The 17,833-nt window shown below is 42.1% G+C and overlaps 1 long non-coding RNA gene across 1 annotated transcript; it reads left to right on the top strand.

The window, feature by feature from the left end:
• Positions 1 to 16,589: 16,589 nt before the first annotated feature.
• On the top strand, positions 16,590 to 17,183 carry LOC117547267. Its single transcript, XR_004569151.1, has 2 exons — positions 16,590 to 16,841; positions 17,093 to 17,183. It is a non-coding gene; the product is annotated as an uncharacterized LOC117547267 (long non-coding RNA).
• The last annotated feature ends 650 nt before the right edge of the window (positions 17,184 to 17,833 follow it).

Genomic DNA, 17,833 nt, shown 5'->3' with positions numbered 1-17,833 from the left:
AATGCGCCCGATAGGGTATGACACCGGAGGAGGCCGGACTAAAACCGCGGCACAGCCGTGACGCAGACGGACCCGGTGGAATCGAGGGGTGAGAAGGGAGTACGGCCTGATTTCATCTCCAAAATCTGCATTGCAAATCATGCAACACAAGAGCTTTTTCTTGATCTAACCTTTTACCCAAATTTCCATTTGCTACAGGGATTTAAATGGCCTACCAGCCTGATCTCATGCCTTTTAAAGAGGCACCATCTGCTCATCTACATTTGAAAAGGAACCCATCAAACCTCACCTTAAAGCTAAATCTCTACTTTTGGAATCCAATGTAACTTCAAGTGCTTTCGTTTCTGAGCTGTAACAATAAAGGTGAATCAGACACATTTCATTTAGCTAACGCTTTCATCCAAAGGGACGTACAATAAGTGCAATAAACCATAGAGATACAAACTACCACAAGAACAATGCACATATATTCACTTCAAACAAGCCAGACCAATGTGCTGGTGCATTAGTTTCAAATGGGCAAACTCTTTTTAGTGCCTTTAAAAAAATGTTTAAGAGATTAAGTTGCAAGTGAAACAGGTGGGTTTTCAGTGAGACAGAAGATATGTAATGGTGCATTTCCACTGCAGCGCGTAGCACGGTTTAAGCGTGCCGTGCCATCCCGGCCCGTATTTTGTTGCGTTTCCACTAGGGGTAGTTCCGGCTAACGGGTACTGTTTCACAGTTTTTCTGGCTCTCCAAAATCCAGGTTCTTTCCGGGCCAACAACCGGGCTGTGTATGCTAAACTATTGAGAGAATCGCTGGCAAGGGGGCTACAACTACAACAAAATGAACATATTTGACCGTGATTTAATTGTAATACACGTTTCAAAATGATGCCGAAGTAACAACATACTGATACCGGTTAGTAAAAACCATGAATTAATGCTTTGACAAGTCTGCAGACAGACGGCAGGTGAAAAACCTTTTAAAATGCGTGTTTTCTGAATGGAGATCGGCTAAGCTAACGTTGTATATGCTCCGACCGTCCACACTCACAACAACGGCCTATACAGACATAAATAAAGCAGCGACTGTATTTGCCATGACACAGGCAGTCTGTGGTTTGTACTTGTTTCTGAACAGATATTAGGAGCTGTGAGCTCTGAGTGCTAACAGCCAACGGCTGATGTTGGTTTTGTTTTCCGCATTGAAGATGACGTCACGGCTCATCACTGCGTTACTATAGTTACTACCCCAGTTCCTAAACTGTAATGGAACCGCAGCATAAAGTGAGCCTGGCCTACCAAGGCCTAACTATACTCTTCTAAGCCGTGCGAGCAGAGGCGCGGGAAGGTATTTTGAGTGGGGGTGCTGAGGTGCTGGACTCCAGTGAACACACTATTACGGGCACTATAGAGCACGCACAAAAGCACTCCCCACACGCAAACACACAGTACACCCGCGACTGTTACAATGAAGGCTCGATAATCAGCTCACGGCATATAGGCAGGGGTAAAGTGCTATTTTTTTACGAGTGGGGAGTGGACCTCACCTCCTCTAGGGGGGTCCGGGGGAATGCTCCCCCGGGAAGATTTGTTTTAAATATTGAAGTTGAAAGCATCAATCTGGTGCACTTTGAGAGCAACATTAAGAGATCTATGGATACATCTCGCATCTCGATGGATCGGTTCGCAACCGAGTGTGAAGCGGCTGGGATGAGGATCAGCACCTCCAAATCTGAGGCCATGGTTCTCAGCAGGAAACCGATGGACTGTCCACTTCAAGTAGGGAATGAGTCCTTACCCCAAGTGAAGGAGTTCAAGTATCTCGGGGTCTTGTTCTCGAGTGAGGGAACAATGGAGCGTGAGATGGGTCGGAGCAGCGGGAGCGGTACTGCAGTCGCTTTACCGCACTGTTGTGACGAAAAGGGAGCTGAGCCAGAAGGCAAAGCTCTCTGTCTACCGGGCCATTTTCGTTCCTACCCTCACCTATGGTCATGAAGGATGGGTCATGACCGAAAGAACGAGATCGCGGATACAAGCGGCCGAGATGGGTTTTCTCCGCAGGGTGGCTGGTGTCTCCCTTAGGGATAAGGTGAGAAGTTCGGTCATCAGGGAGGGACTCGGAGTTGAGCCGCTCCTCCTTCGCGTCGAAAGGAGCCAGTTGAGGTGGTTCGGGCACCTAGTTAGGATGCCACCTGGGCGCCTCCCTAGGGAGGTGTTCCAGGCACGTCCAGCTGGGAAGAGACCAAGGGGTAGACCTAGGACCAGGTGGAGGGATTATATCTCTTCGCTGGCCTGGGAGCGCCTTGGGATCCCCCAGTCAGAGCTGGTTGATGTCGCCAGGGAAAAGAAAGTTTGGGGCTCTCTGCTGGAACTGCTACCCCCGCGACCCGACCACGGATAAGTGGGAGAAGATGGATGGATGGATGGATGGATGAATGGATACATCTCTCAACACCCAGATGAAACACAACTGTAAGCAGATGTTCTTTTTCTTTATGGATATTTTACAAATCACTCCCCTTTCAAACTGTATTCTTGTTTTACTGCCATATAGTATTTCATAACTGTTTTTCCTTTATTCTCTTATTGTTTATATAACTATAATGATCATATGAAAGTGTGCCGCGGAAATAATCTTTTGAATAATTTGTGACCAAACCGTTTGAGACCCACTGAGATAACTTAGACTAAAGTTAACTAGTCTCTCTGAGTCTAAACACTCAGAGAGTCCTTTAGCTCACCTGAGCCTCTCAGTCTGAGAGGAGAGTTCTCCTCCAGCTTGTTGTGGAACCAACAGCTCCGTATGTCCGTTAGTGCAGCTAGCTAACCAGATGCTAACAACACGGTCCCTGCTGCTGGCACCGGTCCCTCTCTCTCTCTCTCTCCCTCTCTCTATCTCTCTCTCTCTCTCTCTCTCTCTCTCTCCTTCTCTCTCTCTCTCTCTCTCTCTCTCTCTAATCTCTCTCTCTCTCTCTCTCTCTCTCTTTTCTCTCTCTCTTCTCTCTCTCTCTCACACACACACACGCACACACACACACACACACACACACACACACCACACACACACACACACACACACACACACACACAGAGCCGAGCTTGAATAACACAAGCACACTTTTATTTCCATGCAACTCTTTGATTGGTTCTGGTGTCTTGCCTCTGTTGCATTCAATGAACACGGGAAATTACAGTCCTGCCGTCCTCCTCTAGTGTCTTGATGAGGTCACGTAAAGCACGGTTAATGTATTATATTACTTGAGGTAGAATTCTCCGGTGCTACAGAAAAACATTCGGGGCAGGCCAAAATATTATTTTACCAACAATGTGGAATTTATTGGCTACATATTACACAGATTATGCACAGCGGGAGCAGCAATAACTGTCAAATAATAATTCAGACAGGGGAGCTCCGCACCCCCTGCCTGCCGCTAGGGGGTGCTGCAGCGCCCTCAGCACCCCCCTTCCCGCGCCCATGCGTGCGAGGCCCTGCAGTGGAAATGCGCCATAAGACTCTCTGCTGTCCTGATATCAATGGGGAGCTCGTTCCACCATTATAGAGCCAGGGTAGCACACAGGGAGGGCCATGGTACAACTGTCAGTGAGGGAGAACTGTCCATTGGCTGATGCAGAGCAAAGTGCATGTGCTGAGTGTATGGTTTAACCATGCTGAGCCTCACTGAGTTCAATGGTGTTCACAAGGACTGATACAGGAAATCATTCCTGCCAACAGCAGTAACACTTTACAAAGATCACCTCTGGCACAGAACTGCTCCATAATTTTAGTTCTCTATCAACTATTCGCACATCTGCAATTTATAGACTATCATATGTACAGTAAACAGTATATGTCTCTGCTCTTGTAGTATACATCTATATGTCTGTTGCTGCACTTGTTTAGTCTTTTATTTTTATTTTTTAAAAGCTACTGATTTGGTCGGTGACCGTAGACTCTGTAGAGGAAAGAACTTACAGAATTGACAGGACTTGGATAAATGGCTAGACTGTAGATATGTAAACAAGTGTATTGGATTGCATTTATCTAGGTTTGAGACTCTTAAAAAGTTTAAATGTAAATAGAAAGACACAAGTGAAAGAATTGTAAGTTATTGTGATAAAATACTTAAGTAATTTCTGCAGCAACATTATTGCAACTAAGTCCAACAAAAACAAGTTGTAAACAAGCCCAAACTGTTTATCCAGGTTATATAAACCACTTAATGGAGGTCATAGTTAAAAAATAAACCAATAATAATCCCTTGTTATATAACAAAATGATGTCTACACAACTATGACAAATACACATGGCTAATGTTTTTTGCTGAATTGGCTATACAGTGTCTACAAAAGATAAGAAAGTAAAACAGAAGTTATATAAAGGCCATCATATTTTGTTCTCTGTATCAGGAAAGAAATAAAACTTCTCTTCGTGCAACACTATGGGATGTCTTGGATTAATAAAACTTGTTTCAAGCTAGGCTGACCTAACCTATAACCATATGTTGGAGAATAAATCATAACCTAGATCTGGAATTGTAACAGGAATATTTTCCCTCACCTCTGTTCTCTCCAAACCTGTGAGATTTTGCCACTCCAGACTCCCTTTAGCAATGTCATCGCACTGCCAGGATAAACGTTGGACCATTCATCACTCACACCCTGCAGTGTTTAACTCTAACAGGAAACCACTGGCCCATTATACAGCAGGTTAATGCAGGAAAGAATTCAGCACTGAAGTGAACAGGACTGTCATAAAGGATTCACTTCAAAGGCTCAGATGAGCATATCACTGGGAATACGGGGGGGGGGGTCTTTCTTCGTGCAACAACAAATTGGTCGTTGCTGCAAATGCAATACAAAGTAAACACTGTATAGGGTACCTTTTTCCTCTCAAGGGCCATTTCAATGTTTTCAACATCCTCCGACGGCCGTACAAATGATTGACCTCTGCTTAAAAATACTAAAATCACAGCCCATTCATTTGGCCTTTCTTTCATGCTGTGCAAAGAAAAAGCAACCTCTAAATCCAGATATCTGGCCATGACTCACGCACGCATGCACGTGCACGTGCACGGTTGTGGCATGACCACCAAAACAGAAATATATGGACACAAGATGTGTGCAAATGTATTTAGTTTCTTATCCATGTGGACATGATTTAAGTGGGGTGGGGGGGAACCTAACCTCCTCTAGGGGGGTCCGGGGGGCATGCTCCCCGGGAAGATTATTTTTTTAATATTGAAGTTAAAAGCATCAATCTGGTGCACTTTGAGAGCAACATTAAGAGATCTATGGATACATCTCTCAACACCCAGATGAAACAGAACTGCAAGCAGATTTATTTGTCTTTCTGGATATTTTACAAATCACTCTCCTTTCAAACTGTATTCTTCTTTATCAATAACAACTTTTTTTACTGTCATATAGTATGTTATACCTGTTTACTTTATTCTCTTTTTTTTATTATCAACTATAATGATCATATAAAGATGTGCCTTTACCTCACTGGTTGGAGAAAAAGCTTCTTATATAGTTATTGACTGTATGATCAGTATGACAGATGAACAGATCACTGGGCTTTCAACTAAAGACACAGCCACTCAAAAACTGCTGCATGTGTACGGCTCCTTGTGGGTACTGACATTTCTGAAGTGCCGGAGCGGCGTTCTGGTGCTCTCAGTCAGAACTGCACCCGTCAGACGAGACATATACCACGTGATGACACGTTAGGCTCGTGTTGTGTTCAAGGACCCTGATTTTGGCCAGGAAAAACAGGCACTCACTTGTTTAATTATTTTGCGGTCTAGATTTCTTTTTTTAAAAAACGTTTTGCTTGTGTTTATAAATTACCTCGAGGGCCGTACCAAATGGTCTCGCGGTCCGTATACGGCCCGGAGGCCGGAGGTTCCCCACCCCTGCTGTAGACTGTAGAACCTGCTCGATATCTGGGAGTCTTGTGTTTAAATCATTTACATATCCAGTGTCAGTTTGCAAGTGACCCCAAAGATCTGGGTCTTTTGTCAGCACACCCCAAAAATGCCAGAGAGTTGAACATTTAGACTTACATTTTGTAGGGTAAACTAGGCCTTACACAAGGCAAATACAAAAATATAGCTAAAAGCTCAAATATGTGGAATTCTACAATTCTAACTTTGTTACAGAAAGATTAATTCCTTCCTACATTACCCATAATGCAACCAGACGACCAACAGTTAGTGGGAAAATGGGGTGAGTCATGCTAGTAGCAGCTAGTGTAGCCTTTAGCCTGCAGAGATCAGGATACATAGTCTGCTGAACTTACTGCTAGACGTACTCCAAGACAACTGAAGGCACACTGTCAGGTCGCTTTTAGATATAATTCCCCTTTAACAGCATATGTGTTTTCACACTGCTGTGGTGATGGAGAAGTGTTAGCATGAATTCTCGCAGTCTCGCCTACAAAAACACTAATGTTTTCTTTATCAGAGACACAGAGGTATTATATCTTGTACCAGCACAGAACAGAGAGCCAAAGACAACAACCCCGTCTGCAGAAATGATCGATCAAAGTACAAGAACACACACACATGCAGTAACACACACTCAGGAGAAAGTGAATTGATGAATAATTCACTGAAGTTATCGATCTTTGTGTGTCTCTCTTTCTCCCCACATAGCAGTAATATGATCCAGGTGAGCATAGCTCCAAAGGTACGCACACATTCCCAAGATGCATTTGAAAAAACACAGAGGGCAACATGTTCTGTTTTATCTGAACTTTGCTTTCAAAAGATAATAATAATAATAATAATACATGGGACTTTTATAGCGCGTTTCATGAAACTCAAAGACGCTTTGACAGAGAATTAAGAGGAGAAAAAAGACGAGAAAAAAAAAAAAAGATAACAAAGAAATACAAAAAGAGATAAACAGAACATAAAATAGGGGGGAGGGGGGTGGTCAGTGGTTGAATGCAGTATTGAACAGGTGGGTTTTGAGTGATGTTTTGAATGCTGTGAGGGAGGAAGAATCTCTGATGGATTGGGGTAGTGAGTTCCCGAGGGTGGGTGCAGCAACGGAGAAGGCTCTGTCGCCCCAGGACTTGAGGTTGGTCCGGGTGGGGAGGGACAGGAGGTTGGCAGCAGCAGAGCGGAGGGAGCGAGTGGGAGTGTGTCTGTGCATGGAGGAGGTCAGTCAGGTAGGATGGGGCCAGGTTATGGAGGGCTTTGTATGTCATCAGGAGGATCTTGTACTGAATTCTCTGGGGGATGGGGAGCCAGTGGAGCTTGATGAGGATGGGGGTGATGTGGTCACGGATTCGGGTGTGGGTGAGTAGATGGGCGGCGGAGTTCTGGATATATTGAAGAGAGGACGGGTGAGGAGGATGGAGTGATTGATGGTGTCGAAGGCAGCGCTGAGGTCAAGGAGGATGAGGATGTTGAGGTTACCAGCATCGGAGTAGAGGAGAAGGTCATTTGTAATTTTGAGGAGTGCGGTTTCGGTACTGTGGTTTGAGCGGAATCCGGATTGAAAAGTTTCATAGAGGTTATTAGCAGAAAGATGATGCTTAAGTTGTGACGCTACAGCGCGTTCCAGAACTTTTGACAGAAAGGGTAGGTTCGAGATTGGTCTGAAGTTATCAGGGTTGTCAGGGTTTAGTCAGGGGTTTTTTCAGAATAGGGGTGATAGCAGCTATTTTTAGGGACGGTGGGATGGTGCCAGAAGACAGGGAGGAGTTGATTGCTGTAGTGATGAGTGAAGAGAGAGTAGGAAGGCAGGCCTTAACAAAGCTGGAGGGAATGGGGTCCAGGGTGAACAAATGTTCATCAAATTAAGATTATTGAGATTTGGACAACATGAATATTTCTAAACAATATATTTATTATTGACTACTATGGACAGATAATATATTCATTAGTGACTAGGGATGTAACGATGCATCGAGAATCGGTTAAAAATCGGTGCAGATGCGTTAAGATAAAAATCGGTTGAGCTAAAAAATGAATCGCGATGCAATTTTTTAAACGGCACAGGGCGTGAACTAATTTAGCTTGTATTTGATTCGATTCGCTGGAACAGCAGTCTGGACATGATTGAACGCTATCTAGAACAACAACTTGCCGTTGCAGCTGCTCTCCTCAGTGCAGACGTCCGATGAAATGCCCGTGAAATCGACACACTGGATAACTCGGACATCCATGATGCCGAGGAGGCATCCTGTTTGTGTCCCCCCCCACTTTTCAAATGTGTTTATTATTACATTTTAACGCAATCTCCACGGAGGAGCACACATCCTCTGTGTGTGCGTGTGTGGCACGAGCGCATTTTGTGACAGTGAGCGAGCGAGAGAGAGCGTGCACCAGTTACTGGGATTGTTGGTGTCTAGGTGCTAGCTGCGCTAATGGGTATACAGAGCAGTTAATACAACAAGGTGGAGGGAGAGCTCTCTCCTGTCAGACTGAGAGGCTGATAACTACAGCTCAGTGAGGTAAAGGACTCTCTGAGTGTTTAGATAACACTTTAACTTTAGTCTAAGTTATCTCAGTGGGTCTCAAATTGTTTGGTCATCTATGTAAACAAATATGTCCAATGCACACCTTTATCTATTTAATATAGTTTTGAAAAACAAGGAAATAAATCATTCCAATATGTAGGACAGTAAATAAATAAAAAATACAGTTTAAAAGGGGAGTGATTAGTAAAATATCCATAAATAAAAAGAAATACAGTGTTTCCCCTTAATGTATCCCCATTAAGGATGCTTTATCCAGCATTACAATGGATATAAGTAATATAAGTAAGACTCGAAAGGATGATAGCCTAACAATTAAAAACTTCTGAAAACGGTGGAAAACACGGAAAGGATCATGAAGGAAAAAGATGAACAGATTGTGATGCTGGAGAGAAGGATCAGTACACCAGAAAAGAGGACATCGTGGACTGCCACACACTTGGAAAGCCGTCGGAAAATGGAAAGACAAAAGTGTGCACGATAGGGGTGTAACGGTTCACAGAAGTCACGGTTCGGTTCGTACCTCGGTTTGGAGGTCACGGTTCGGTACGGGTTCGGTACAACAAGAAAAAGCAAAAAAAAGTCCCAAATGCCTAATTCCAGGTTTGTTGTTATTTCTTTTTGAACAGTAGTGAAAGTTTCAGTTTAAAAATAAGGAACTCTGACATTTGGAATAATTAACTGTATTAAACAGTTAAAAACAAACCACAAACAGTACCACACACACTCAGATGGCCATATTATCTATAATGACTGATGTCAAACAAAAAGGTTTCATCAAGCTGTAAAACTAAAAAGAATGTCTTGAAAATATTACATCATAAATAATAAGAAAGTGTTTCAAGAGCGCATATGCCAAAAGCTTCCGTTATTTATTTTGGTCTCTCGGCTTTCATGTCTGTTGGTTTATTAAAAACAGCGGGGATCAGCTGTTGAACTGCTGCTGTCTTTTGCCGAGCTCCAGTGATTGGCAAATCTGGGTGATCCCTTCTGATATGATTTAGCATGTTTGGCGTGTGTTTCTATTAGCATACCGCACCGCTGTCGAACAACGCCGACACACCGTCTTCGTTCGATCCACCACTCGCACACTTCATCGATATTGTAGTCCACAGGGAACTCGAAATGTTCCCACACAGCTGATTTAAAAGAAGCAGGTGGGTTCTAGCTCCTGTGTGTTATCTGAAATCGCCATACTAACTTTTCTTCTTCTTGTATTTTGTTCGTTTTGTTGTTTTGTTTCTTCTTGTTCTTCATTTGTTGTTTAAGGGCGGCTGGCAAACAGCTTTTAGGCGCAATACCGCCCTCTGGATTATAAATAGTGTAATGGATACTGCCCTGAATGACAGACTTTTTTCCCACTTGTAAAAAAAAGGCGTATTCGTCGTGTGACTGCATGTGCCGAACCGTGACGTCCGAACCGTGATGGTACGGGACGAATACGGATACCGTTACACCCCTAGTGCACGATGATCAACGCTAAGAAACTGAAAAGAACGTGAATCTACAATAACTAGCATCTGACAAAAAGGAACGCTGGGATGGCAAAAACGGCAACGGACCTCATCAAGAGCAACGAAGGAAAAGTCTTACTTGTGAAAAACAATGAGGACTTATCCAGATATTCACAATGTTTGCAAGCTGCCACTTTATCAAGTATGATAGTAAGGATAACGGCCAAATGACCTTTGGAGAACAACAAAGAATAAAGACCTAGATTTCGTAAATGAAAATCCCCAAAAAGATAACTGCTTCGACAACCACATTGATCCAGATTACATTTTTTACAGAAACCTAAAAAATGCCGCTACTACAGTGATAAACTCTTCTATACACAACTCCACTACATTAAAGGCCTTTCATTAATCCACTTTAACGTTAAAAACACACTCTGCCAGATTGGTATAAAGTCTCTCCGCCTGTCATAACAACCTCCTTGAATCTGTCACCGTAGAAATTGAGCTTAAACAGAAGAAACATATATTTGTCTCATGCATGTATAGAACACCAGGTAGTGATATTGAGGAATTTGATGACCTAGTGCAGTGGTTCTCAAAGTGGGGGGCGCGCCCCCCCTGGGGGGCGCAGAGGCATGCCAGGGGGGGCACGAGAGACCAGGAGGAAAAATGGTTATATTAAAAAAAAAAAAAAAAAAAAACATAATTTGAAAAATTATTGATTCGAAAATAATATAATGCAGTACAGTACTATTACGTCTGGGTCTCTGTGTTTCATTAAAGCTCGACTGTGTGTGTGTGTGAAACGAGCCATTTTGTGTGCACGAGCGAGAGAGAGCGCACCGGTAGGCTACTGGAGATCGTTGTTGTTAGCTTCTGGTGCTAGCGAGCTATGCTAACGAATATAAGGAGCTTTTTCAACAACAAAGTGGAGGAGAGTCCTCTTCTGTCAGACTGAGAGTGAGCTAAAGGACTCTGTCAGTGTTATCTCAGTGGGTCTCAAACGTTTTGGTCACCATTAATGTAAACAATTATTTCCGAGGCACACGTTTATATGATCATTATACAAAAACAAGAGAATAAATGTAAAACAGGTATGAAATACTATATGACAGTAAAAAAAGAATAAAGTTTAAAAGGATGATTTGTAAAATATCCATAAAGAAAAAGTAAATCTGTTTACAGTTCTGTTTCAAATGGGTGTTGAGAGAGGTATCCATAGATCTCTCCATGTTGCTCTCAAAGTGCACCAGATTGATGCTTTTAACTTCAATATTTAAAAATAAATCTTCCCGGGGGAGCTTGCCCCCGGACCCCCCTATGTGAGGTCCATGCACACACCACCTATAAAAATAGCACTTTACCCCTGCTTACACCTATATGCCGTGAGCTGATTATCGAGCCTTCATTGTAACAGTTGCGGGTACACTGTGTATTTGCGTGGGGATTGTTGCAGTAGAAAATTCCACTGTAGCGCCGGGACATTCATGGGAAACCCTAAATGTTTGAGCACCCTCTATGAAACGTCAAGCTACCCCACAGCACCCCCAAAATAAATCTCTGGCGCCGCCACTGAGCCTGACTATTTGTGTTGGGGGGGCCCGACTTTTTTTTTTCTCCAAAGGGGGGGCCTGACAGAAAAAGTTTGAGAACCACTGACCTAGTGGAAGAAATGCTTGGACCTTATTGGAATAAAATTCTCTATTTGTGTGGAGACTTTAACATTGATCACCCTTGGTCTTCTCACTTACAACCAATCCAACTAGGATAACTGATTAACTGAAACGTTAATTGACAACATCTTCACTAATGTTTTAGAAATGGAACACCACAGTGGTGCTTTCAGAACAGATGTCAGGGATCAATTGCCCGTTTTTGGAAAGTGGAAAATAACCTGTTCTTAATAAATACAAAATACATACTTTTTTAAACGGAAAATAAATGAAAGATCTCTGAGCAAATTAAACATGAACCTAAAAAATGAAATGTGGCAGGCTGTTAGATAAGATAATATAAGATAGAACTTTATTGATCCCAATTTGGGAAATTTGGGAAATTTGAATTCGAGCTTCAAGATGTCAATAAATCCTATAATGACATAGCCCAATATTATGCCCCAGCCAATATGGATTACAGAAAAAACACTCCATCTCATCTGCAGTGATTACATTGGTTGAAGAAATCACAAATAACATTGAGAAAGAATGTACTGGAATATTCATTGACCTCAAAAAGCTTTGGATACAGTAAATCATGATATCTTTCTAAAAAAAACTAGAACATTATGGCATTAGGGGTCGAGCTAATGAGTGGGTCAAGAGTTAACTGAGGACAGCAATATGTAGAGATGGGAGAATCAAACAAACTTCCAATAATATGTGGAGTCTCACAAGGTTCAATTTTAGAACCAAAACTATTTCTGATTTACATGAATTATATTACCAACACATCAAACATGCTGACATTAATTTATTTGAAGATACCACCATTCTCTGCTCTTACCATAACTATTGCTCCCAAATATGGGGAAACACGAACATAACAAATATACAAAAAATAATTGTATCCCAAAAAAAAGTAATAAGAACAATATGTGGGGTAGGGAAATGTGAACATGCAACTCCGCTACTTAAAAAACTAAATGTATAAAAATGTGTTGACCTTGTTAAGCTAAAACAGTGCTGGTGATGCCACAACAAAATGCCTCATAATGTCCGAAATCAGTTCCAAATTAAAGTCAGCAAGTACCCTTCTAGGCAGACTAACACTTTTTGTAGAAAGCCCTACCATTAAACCACACAGCTTATCCACACAGCCCTCTCAGGTCAGCGGAGCAACTGCTCCTGAATGTGCCCAGAACCAAGTCAAAGCGGAGAGGGGACCGTTGCTTCTCTGTAGCGGTTCCCACACTGTGGAACGATCTGCCCATGCATATCAGACAGGCCTCCACACTGTCTGCTTTTAAATCGCTTCTTAAAACCCACCTCTTCACCTTAGCGTATTAACATATTTTAGAGTGTTGCTTTTATTGCTTTTAAATTGTCTATTGTTTTTACTTGTACTTGTTTTATGGTGTGTGAGCTGTGCTGTGCTATTTTTTGTATTTTTTGTTTTGTTTATTTGCCTGTACAGCACTTTGGTCTGGAGGTTTAAAGTGCTCTATAAATAAAGCTGTATTGTATTGTATATTAGGTCCAAATCAAAGCAAATCAAGACTCTTTTATTTTATTAGCAGACTCAACCTAACCAAAAACGGGTATACCTAGCTGCTATTTTGTTTTTGTTTTCTTGGTCATTGTGCCTTTGGTTTAACTGAAAACAATTATATGGATATATGATAATGATATTTCCACCACCTACTCTGTTAAGAGGGATTACCTGAACTGTGATAATAAATATACCTTTTCTTATATATTCAAGACTTTGTCTCTGGGTCGTGCATTTGGGTTCATCAGTTTGTGTCAGGCTGCCAAAAAAAAAGAACAACAACGAATATCCGAATAACGAAATTGAAAACCGAATAGTAGGCCAATGACCGAATATTCAGATATTCGGGTACAGCCCTAGTTCATATTGCAGCTGAGATAGGCTTCCATATTTACAGTGACACATTCTGAGGAGCTTTAGTATTCACTGGATCAGTGAGTCCTTTTAGATTGTCCTTTTGCACTGCATGGGGGTGAGAATAGATTTCATTTGATCTATTGGTAAAGGGAATATTGTTAGGTATTTATGATGGTGACACATTTGGGGCATCTGTTTTTGTTGCTGTTCCTGTTCATACAACGAACTCTGTGATGCGCATCACGAATGGAGTATGATTTGTAACATTTCTCAAGAAAATTACAAAAGTCAAACTCACTCCACTGAACCAACTTGTGAACACTTTAAGCAGCCGACAGGTCACATAATCAAAGGTGAAACATACATCAGCCAGAATCAAGATGTATGGGTTTAAGACCAGCCTGTCCTCCTACAAAAAACGACCATATAGGTCGATTGTTCAGCAGCTAAATACGACCCAGAGTCACGTTTTAAAGTGTAGCACCTCTAGTGGTCGTGTAAGAAACAACATGCTCCTGTCGATTGCAAACGCTCCGGAGGGTCGTTTATTCACAAATAACCCTCTCTGGAAAATCCTAAATTGTAGAATAGTTTGGCCATTAAAATGCTTTTTTATTAGATTTCTAGCGAGAAGTGTATATTGTACTTTTATAATCTACGTCCAGTGGATGTGTAGGATCTACAGTTTGATAGATATACGAAGATGATTTGAGGTCTCGCCAGGAGAACGTATATATGGGGCAGCTTCCATGTAAAGTTAGCGTAGGTAAAAACAGTTTTTCCGGTCTCGAAGTTTTCATAATAAAACCGGAAGTATTCCCCACACTGTCAAATGATTACACAGTGATATCTCCATTACTCATCCACTAAAAAACATCAGTTTATCCTTGTTAATTACACAATATTGATTGGTTTAAATTGTGTACAATGCTTTTGTGTTTTTAATAGGGCTGTCAGTCGATTAAAATATTTAATCGCGATTAATCGCATGATTGTCCATAGTTAATCGCGATTAATCGCAAATTAATCGCACATTTTTGATCTGTTCTAAATGTACCTTAGAGGAATATTTTTCAAGTTTTGAATACTCTTATCAACATATGAGTGGACAAATATGCTTTATGCTAATGTTTACTATCATTTGAACAATGACAAATATTCTCATGAATATTAAACACAACAACCTCTGAACATTACAAATATTCGCCTCAATTCAACCTGGAACCTCTCTCATACAATAATACAATACAACTTGTGTGTGAGTGTGTGTGTGTGTGTGTGTGTGTGTGTGTGTGTGTGTGTGTGTGTGTGTGTGTGTGTGTGTGTGTGTGTGTGTGTGTGTGTGTGTGTGTGTGTGTGTGTGTGTGTGTGTGTGTGTGTGTGTGTGTGTGTGTGTGTGTGTGTGTGTGTGTGTGTGTGTGTGTGTGTGTGTGTGTGTGTGTGTGTGTGTGTGTGTGATCGTTGGAGCTATGTGCAACTCAAGGCATATGCTCGAACGGGGGCTGTCTGGACGCTGCAATCATGTTGCGCAGTATCCGTGCTGAGTGTGCTGACTTCTCGTACAATGTCCCACTGTCTAGCTTCCTGCATAAAGTCAAGTGCTCGGCGCAGTTGTGGCGAAATGTCGCTTCTCTGTTTTCATTTAAACAGCTCCTTATATCCGTTAGCGCAGCTAGCTAGCACCAGATGCTAACAACAACAATGCGCGTAAGGTCTCTCTCTCGCTCGCTCCCAATAGCCAGTCGGTGCCTGCCGGTGAGCGTGGAAGTGTGGTCTGCTTGCAATGGGCCTGGTCTACAAGATCCACTACACCTCTATGGTACCCATGTACATGTCAAAATTCTTCCCAAAGGTCAAGGAATACCATGATCATAACACCAGAGGGAGCTCCACAAATCATGTGAAACCCAGATTTGGCACAAAAAAGGGAGAATACACGTTTCGCAATTATGCCACATCAAGGTGGAACGCTCTTCCCACAACTGTAAAGGAAAGTAAAACTATATTTAACTTCAAAACCTCTCTTAAAGAGCACCTTCGGGGGAGAGCATTGCAAAACTGGCCCAGGTAATGGTACAAATCTCAACCTGTCGTACAATGGACAGCTTCCCCCCCCATCTATATACTCGCATTTTAGACTCTGTTACTAACTGTATATCTGTAGACTTGGTAGGCTATGTCTTAAATGTCCGGTTAGGATGTATTAGAACGAAATCTAAAATTAAAATTGTAAATAAGCAATCTGTATGTAAAAAACCACCTGTATGTAAATTGTAAATAAGCCATCTGTATGTCAAATATGTCTTATATGTCTTAAATGATATGATGAATTGGAAATGGGGGACCCTGATGTAAACAAGACAAAAGTATTTCTCTGGTCTGCATCCCCTTAACAATTGTATGTTTTGAGCTGTACAGTACCCAATATACAAGCTGTTAATAAACTTTTCAATCAATCAATCAATGCCACAAGCGGGCGGCAGGAGCGGGGCTGTCAGCATCAGCTTGTAGATGGTATTTTAAACTCGATGCGCTCTGAAACTACGGGGCGGCAGAGGAAAAAAAATACACATGCGTTAATCGCGTTAAAATAATTAGTGGCGTTAATTTTTTGCGTTAACGCGTTATTAACGCGTTAACTTGACAGCCCTAGTTTTTAACCTTCGATTCGGAGAAACAAATTGTTTTTTCGGAGTTTAGACACTACAGAGTTTCCGAAGACACTACACTACCCAGAATCCCCAGCTATCGTTTGGGACTACAACATCTTCCTTGCTTTACAAACCCCGTGATTAGCCCTCAAGCTCTGTGATTGGATGTTGGAGTGGCAGTGCGACAAGGTTACGCCGAGTGTCAAACAGCTCTTTGAAATGGAATGGAACCAAGGCAGACTTTCCAAAACTGGACTTGGACGGGTCCAGCCCAGCCCTCCCCCCCAGAATAGACCTATCGCTAAACCACGCCCCAAATAGAATTTGTCCAATCATATCACAGCAAAAATCCCTCCTGGCAGTAAACTCGGACATCACCAGAAAAGCCGTTTGTGGGGCGCATCAAACCAAAACCAGACGTCTGTGATCGAAAACCACTGTGAAGAGTTCAGTTTCTATGTTTATTATCTAGCTAATATCTGATGGTGAAACGCTGTGCGTGGGGTACCTGTAATTCGGACACCAGGTACCCTAAAAGACTGGATGGAGGAGTATATTTCGTACCTTTTCCGAAGCCCAAAAGAAAACTCAACAAATGCAAGCGGTGGATTATGCTGTGTCGTCGACCACATAGCACATACACAACTGAATGTGAAGACAATTACCAAGGACACTTATTATTGCTCAAAGGTAAGGTCAATTCATAAAGACATAATATTTGACGGCATGTATTAGAAACGTAGACCAAACTATTAGTTTGCTAACGATTGACTTTGACTGCCAACTAGCTAGCGTATATCCAGCCCAGCTAACTAACGTTAGCTGCCAACTTGTTAGCCAGCTAACTAGCTACAGTGTTATCAACATCAACGTTTGCTGTCTGACTTTTCGTCCTCGCTAGTTAGCTGGTGTTTTTAGCTAACTGTCTTTTCACCTCAAAGCACTTCAGAGATGGGAAGCCAACTCTGGAATATCCAGATCCCATCCGGGCTCTCGTGTGTGCTGCTCCGAAAAGACACAGACCCTCAACCAGAAAAAGGTAACGTAACAGTCAGCCAGGTGCATAACAGTGAAAATGATGACCAACAAGGACAGTTATAGTTATAGATTTAATGTAGTGACCACCACTGCTAACATTGACTTGAACTCCCCCCGCGGCCATTGTCAACAGTCATTCACGGTCGGCTTTGTTTGTCCGAGTTTTCAAAGGGGGCGTGGCTTAGCGATAGGTCTATTACACATGCTGGCTATTGTGTGTTTCACAACATGTTCTATGGCACGACTGGGAATTGTAGTTTTAAAACACGTTTTCATATTTCCCACAATTAGAAGTTGCCAGTATTAAACTGTATACATCCCTGGAGATGTAGGGGATACGAAACACATTGGTGTTATCAAATTTAAAATATATAATTAATACATGGGTGAAAATGGCTTGTGTCCATAATGGGCAGCATTTAATATACCCACATGACAGCTAAGGTCAGAAGAGGTTTATTTAACAGCTGGTCTTATGTCTGTGACCCCTCCTGTTGTTAATTGATAAGCCTGAAACATGCACTTGTATAGGTTCAGATGCACATTAGCAAATATGGCAGTAGCCATCGATCATCTTAAGATAAGATAAGATACTTTATTGAGCCCAAGTTGGGAAATGTTTTTGTTACAGCAGCATGTACTAC

The sequence above is a fragment of the Gymnodraco acuticeps genome, unplaced genomic scaffold (assembly GCF_902827175.1).
Source record: "Gymnodraco acuticeps unplaced genomic scaffold, fGymAcu1.1, whole genome shotgun sequence".
Taxonomy (NCBI): domain Eukaryota; kingdom Metazoa; phylum Chordata; class Actinopteri; order Perciformes; family Bathydraconidae; genus Gymnodraco; species Gymnodraco acuticeps.
This window is presented reverse-complemented; position numbering and strand designations above follow the sequence as displayed.